Raw genomic sequence first — 6,052 nt, forward strand, 5'->3', positions numbered from 1 at the left:
TAGGGGAGGGGAGGAGTGTCGGAGGGGCGTGATGGGGAGGAAGAGTGTCGGAGGGATGTGATGGGGAGGGAGGAGTGTCGGAGGGGTGTGATGGGGAGGAGGAGTGTCGGAGGATGTGATAGGGGAGGGGAAGGAGTGTCGGAGGGGTGGATGGGGAGGGAGGAGTGTCGGAGGGTTGTGATGGGAGAGAGGAAGAGTGTCGGAGGGGTGTGATGGGGGAGGGGAGGAGTGTCGGAGGGACGTGATGGGGAGGGGAGGAGTGTCGGAGGGTGTGATGGGGAGGGAGGAGTGTCGGAGGTGTGATAGGGGAGGGAGGAGTGTCGGAGGGATGTGATGGGGAGGGAAGAGTGTCGGAGGGGTGTGATGGGGAGGGAGGAGTGTCGGAGGGGTGTGATGGGGAGGGGAGGGAGTGGGAGGGGTGTGGGAGGGGAGGGGAGGAGTGTCGGAGGGGTGATGGGGAGGGAGGAGGTCGGAGGGATGTGATGGGGAGGAAGAGTGTCGGAGGGTGTGATGGGGAGGGGAGGAGTGTCGGAGGGGCGTGATGGGGAGGGAAGAGTGTGGAGGGACGGATAGGGGAGAGGGGAGGGAGGTTGAGGAGGGACGTGATGGGGAGGGAGGAGAGTGTCGGAGGGACGTGATGGGGAGGGGAAGGAGTGTCGGAGGGGTGTGATGGGGAGGGAAGAGTGTCGGAGGGGACGTGATGGGGAGGGGAGGAGTGTCGGAGGGTGTGATGGGGAGGGGAAGGAGTGTCGGAGGGACGTGATGGGGAGGGAAGAGTGTCGGAGGGGCGTGATGGGAGGGGAGGTGTCGGAGGGTGGATGGGGAGGGGAGGAGTGTCGGAGGGGATGTGAGGGGAGGAGAGTGTCGGAGGGACGTGATAGGGGAGGGGAGAGTGTCGGGGTGGATGGGGAGGGAAGAGGTCGGAGAGGTGTGATGGGAAGGGATGAGTGTAGGAGGGACGTGATGGGAGAGGGATGAGTGTAGGAGGGACGTGATGGGGGAAGGGAGGAGTGTAGGAGGGACGTGATGGGAGAGGGGAGGAAGAGTGTCGGAGGTGTGATAGGGAAGGGAAGAGTGTCGGAGGGACGTGATGGGGGAGGGGAGGAGTGTCGGAGGGACGTGATGGGGAGGGAGTGTCGAGGGGGTGTGATAGGGGAGGGAGGAGTGTCGGAGGGGTGTGATAGGGGAGGGAGGCGTGGGGGAGGGGAGGAGTGTCGGAGGGGCGTGATGGGGGAGGGGAGGAGTGTCGGAGGAGTGTGATAGGGGAGGGAGGAGGTGTCGGAGGGGTGTGATAGGGAGGGAGGAGTGTCGGAGGGTGTGATAGGGAGGGAGAGTGTCGGAGGGTGTGATGGGGAGGAGGAGGTGTCGGAGGGGTGTGATGGGGGATGGGAGGAGTGTCGGAGGGGCGTGATGGGGAGGGAGGAGTGTCGGAGGGTGTGATAGGGGAGGGAGGAGTGTCGGAGGTGTGATAGGGGAGGGAAGAGTGTCGGAGGGTGTGATGGGGAGGGAGGAGTGTCGAGGGCGTGTGATAGGGGAGGGAGGAGTGTCGGAGGGGCGTGATGGGGGAGGGAGAGTGTCGGAGGGTGTGATGGGGAGGGAGGAGTGTCGGAGGGGCGTGATGGGGAGGGAGGAGTGTCGGAGGGGTGATGGGGGAGGAGGGAGTGTCGGAGGGTGTGATGGGGAGGAGGAGTGTCGGAGGGGAGGGATGGGGAGGGAGGTGTCGGAGGGGTGTGATAGGGAGGGAGGAGTGTCGGAGGGATGTGATGGGGGAGGGGAGATGTGTCGGAGGGGCGTGATAGGGGAGGGGAAGAGTGCCGGAGGGGCGTGATAGGGGAGGGGAGGAGTGTCGGAGGGGTGTGATGGGGGATGGTAGGAGTGTCGGAGGGGCGTGATAGGGAGGGAGGAGTGTCGGAGGGAAGAGTGTGAGGTGGAGGGGAGGGAGGAGTGTCGGAGAGGGTGTGATAGGGGAGGAGGAGTGTCGGAGGGGTGTGATAGGGGAGGGAGGAGTGTCGGAGGGTGTGATAGGGGAGGGGAGGTGTCGGAGGGCGTGATAGGAGGAGGGGAGGAGTGTGTCGGAGAGGTGTGATGGGGAGGGAGTGTGGAGAGGGTGTGATGGGAGGGGAGGGAGGAGTGTTGGAGGGGTGTGATGGGGAGGAGGAGGAGTGTCGGAGGGTGTGATGGGGGAGGGAGTAGGGAGGGCGTGATGGGGAGGAGGAGGAGTGTGAGGGGAGGGAGTGTGTCGGAGGGGAGGATGGAGGGAGGAGAGGAGTGTGTGGAGGGTGGAGGGGAGGGAGGGGTGTCGGGGAGAGTGAGGGGAGGGAGGAGGTCGGAGGGGTGGATAGGGGAGGGAGGAGTGTCGGAGGGGTGTGATAGGGGAGGGAGGAGTGTCGGAGGGTGTGATGGGGAGGGAGGAGTGTCGGAGAGGGTGGAGGGAGGAGTGTGTCGGAGGGGTGTGATGGGGGAGGGAGGAGGTCGAGGGAGGTGTGATAGGGGAGGGAGGAGTGTCGGAGGGGTGTGTTGGGGGAGGGGAGGTGTGTCGGAGGGGCGTGATAGGGTAGGGGAGGAGTGTCGGAGGGGAGTGAGGGGGGATGGGAGGAGTGTCGGAGGGGTGATAGGGGAGGGGAGGTGTTGGAGGGTGTGATAGGGGGAGGGAGGAGTGTCGGAGGGGTGATGGGGGGGAGGAGGTGTCGGAGGGGTGTGATAGGGAGGGGAGTGTCGGAGGGGTGTGATGGGGAGGGAGGAGTGTCGGAGGGTGTGATGGAGGGAGGGAGAGTGTCGGAGGGTGGGTGATAGGGAGGGAGGAATGTCGGAGGGGTGTGATAGGGGAGGAGGAGAGGTGAGGGGAGGGGAGGGAGGAGTGACGGAGGGGCGTGATATGGGAGGGTCGGAGTGTCGGAGGGGGGTGATGGGGGAGGGGAAGAGTGTCGGAGGGGCGTGATGGGGGAGGGGAAGAGTGTCGGAGGGGTGTGATAGGGAAGGGGAAGAGTGTCGGAGGGGTGTGATAGGGGAGGGAAGGAGTGTCGGAGGGGTGTGATAGGGGAGGGGAGGAGTGTCGGAGGGGCGTGATGTGGGAGGGGAAGAGTGCCGGAGGGGCGTGATAGGGGAGGGGAGGAGTGTCGGAGGGGCGTGATGTGGGAGGGGAGGATTGTCGGAGGGGTGTGATAGGGAAGAAGAAGAGTGTCGGAGGGGTGTGATAGGGGAGGGGAGGAGTGTCGGAGGGGCGTGATAGGGAAGAAGAAGAGTGTCGGAGGGGTGTGGGGGGAGGAGTGTCAGAGGGGTGTGATGGGGAGGGAGAGTGTCGGAGGGAGTGTGAGGAGGGGTGAGGGGAAGGGTGTCGGAGGGGTGTGATACGGGACGGGAGCAGTGTCGGAGGGGTGTGATAGGGGAGGAGGAGGAGGGTGTGATGGGGGAGGGGTGGAGTGTCGGCAGGGTGTGATGGGGGAGGGAGGAGAGGTGGAGGGAGGGTGTGATAGGGGATGGGACGAGTGTCGGAGAGGGGTGATGGGGAGGAGGAGTGTCGGAGGGGTGTGATAGGGGAGGGAAAGAGTGTCGAGAGGGTGTGAGGGGAGAGGAGTGAGGAGGAGGGTGTGAGGGGAGGGAAGAGTGGGAGGGGTGGAGGGGAGGGAGTGTGTCGGAGATGTGGGAGGGGAAGAGTGTCGGAGGGGTGTGATAGGGGAGGGGAAGAGTGTCGGAGGGGTGTGATAGGGGAGGGGAAGAGTGTCGGAGGGGTGTGATAGGGGAGGGGAGGAGTGTCGGAGGGGTGTGATAGGGGAGAGGAAGAGTGTCGGAGGGGTGTGATAGGGGAGAGGAAGAGTGTCGGAGGGGTGTGATAGGGGAGTGTGATAGGGGAGGGAGGAGTGTCGGAGGGGTGGATAGGGGAGGGAAGGAGTGTCGGAGGGGTGTGATGGGCGGTAGGAGTGTCGGAGGGGTGTGATAGGGGAGGGAAGAGTGTCGGAGGGGTGTGATAGAGGAGGGAGGAGTGTCGGAGGGTGTGATAGGGGAGGGAGGAGTGTCGGAGGGGTGGATGGGGAGGGGAAGAGTGTCGGAGGTTTGTGATAGGGGAGGGGAGGAGTGTCGGAGGGGTGTGATAGGAGGAAGAGGAGGAGGTGTGGAGGGAGGAGGAGGTCGGAGGGGAGGGAGGAGGTGAGGGGTGTGATAGGGGAGGGAGGAGGTCGGAGGGGTGTGATAGGGGAGGGAGAGTGTCGGAGGGGGTGTGATAGGGGGAGGGAGGAGTGTCAGGGAGGGGTGTGATGGGGAGGGAGGAGTGTCGGAGGGGTGTGATCGGGGAGGGGAGGAGTGTCGGAGGGGTGTGATAGGGGAGGAGGAGGAGTGTCGGAGGGGTGTGATAGGGGAGGGAGGAGGGGAGGGAGGATTGTCGGAGGTGTGTGTGATAGGGGAGGGAGGATTGTCGGAGGGGGGTGATAGGGGAGGGGAGGAGTGTCGGAGGGGTGTGATAGGGGTGGGGAGGAGTGTCGGAGAATGTGAGATAGGGGAGGGGAGGAGTGTCGGAGGGGTGTGATAGGGGAGGGGAGGAGTGTCGGAGGGGTGTGATAGGGGAGGGGAGGAGTGTCGGAGGGGTGTGATAGGTGAGGGGAAGTGTCGGAGGGGTGTGATAGCGGAGGGGAAGAGTGTCGGAGGGGTGTGATAGGGAACACAAAGGAACACAAAGGAAGAACAAACAACAGCAGACCTGCTGGTCCTTACGAGGTTGTTTGTGACAAGCTACCCTAACTATCTAATCAAAGGTGGAAGATGAAGGACAGCAAAGGCGAAGGCTCCTCCCCACCCCCCCATCCCTCCAGCCAAAGCTGGCAGGAAAGGAAAAAGAACCATGCAGCATGGAAAAACTGCATGGAATTTATGTAGGAAAGAGGAAAGAACTACCATTACTGCTACCACTAACCGGGCGATAAAAGCGGACAAGGACACCAGTATTCGAAAGAACTTAACGTTATTACGACAATGAGTAATATCTTAGTTGCTGGTTGGATTCAAAACACTTGTCTAATCTATTCTTGAAGGCCGTAACTGTTGTACTATCAACGACATCACAAGGTAGAGAGTTCCAAACATTAACAACTCGATTGAAGAAGAAGTGTTTAGCTTCGTGCGACGAGAATCTTTTACCACTTATCTTCAAATTGTGATTTCTTCTTGTTCTATTTGATCGATCAATTGTAAAGTAATCTTCCGCATTAATATCACTGAATCCTTTGAACATTTTAAACACTTCTATTAGATCGCCTCGCATTCTTCGTTTTGATAGGCTGAATAAATTACTTCTTTAAGCCTTTGTTCATATGACAAATTTCAACCTAGGAATCATCTTTGTTACTCTTCGTTGGACCCGTTCCAACTTTTCTATGTCTTTTCTGTAGTAGGGAGACCAAAACTGTACACAGTACTCTAGACGGGGTCGAACCAACGAATTAAACAGTTTTAATATTACTTTTTCCGATTTATTATTAAAGACTCGTCCGATGAAGCCAACCAATTTGTTTGCAGTTTTAACTACCTCTGAACAATGCTGACCGGGCTTTAAATCACTTGATATAGTGATTCCAAGATCCTTTTCTTTACTTACTGCAGAAAGTTGTTGGCCATTCATTACGTACCGAACGCGATTGTTATTTTTTCCGATGTGCAACACTTTACATTTGTCAACGTTAAATTTCATTTGCCATTGATTGGCACAACGTGCAAGTCGATCTATATCTGATTGTAAAGCTTCTTCGTCGAGTATCGCAGTTACTTTACTAGCAATTTTTGTGTCATCAGCAAATTTTGATACTTTGCAAGTGAGCCCATCATCGATATCATTAACATAAATTAAGAAGAGCATGGGGCCAAGCACTGATCCTTGAGGTACGCCGCTTTTGACATCGAGCCAGTTAGATGTAACACCGTTTAGAACTACTCTCTGTTTCCGCTCAGAGAGCCAGTCCGCAAGTCAATTGTGAATGTTACCCGAGATACCGTGCGCCAGTAGTTTGCTGAGCAATCGTTGGTGGGGGACCTTATCAAATGCCTTTTGAAAATCCAGATATATGAT

This window comes from Eriocheir sinensis, unplaced genomic scaffold (assembly GCF_024679095.1).
Source record: "Eriocheir sinensis breed Jianghai 21 unplaced genomic scaffold, ASM2467909v1 Scaffold539, whole genome shotgun sequence".
Taxonomy (NCBI): domain Eukaryota; kingdom Metazoa; phylum Arthropoda; class Malacostraca; order Decapoda; family Varunidae; genus Eriocheir; species Eriocheir sinensis.